The following is a 292-nucleotide window of genomic DNA, read 5'->3' on the forward strand; positions in this document are numbered from 1 at the left end:
TCCCCATCCCCGGAGGAGTAAGAGGATTACGGGCTCCAGATTTAGCTGCTGTTTCTCCATTTACTCACAGCATTAAATAATGCCCTCAGCAAATCCCCCAGCCAGCTGTTGCCCTGCTGTCGCCTACCCCCGGGATAAACCAGGTCTCGCCGGGCTGGGGCACTGGGGCACAGGGCATCCCTCTCCCCCCGAGGCTCTGGCTCGGGGATGGCAGCACAGCAGGAGGATGCGGTACCCAGGCAGCACGGGCATCACTGCAGGCAGAACACGGCAGTGGGATGGAGCTGTGCAG

This window comes from Fulmarus glacialis, unplaced genomic scaffold (assembly GCF_000690835.1).
Source record: "Fulmarus glacialis isolate BGI_N327 unplaced genomic scaffold, ASM69083v1 scaffold19046, whole genome shotgun sequence".
Classification (NCBI taxonomy): Eukaryota; Metazoa; Chordata; class Aves; order Procellariiformes; family Procellariidae; genus Fulmarus; species Fulmarus glacialis.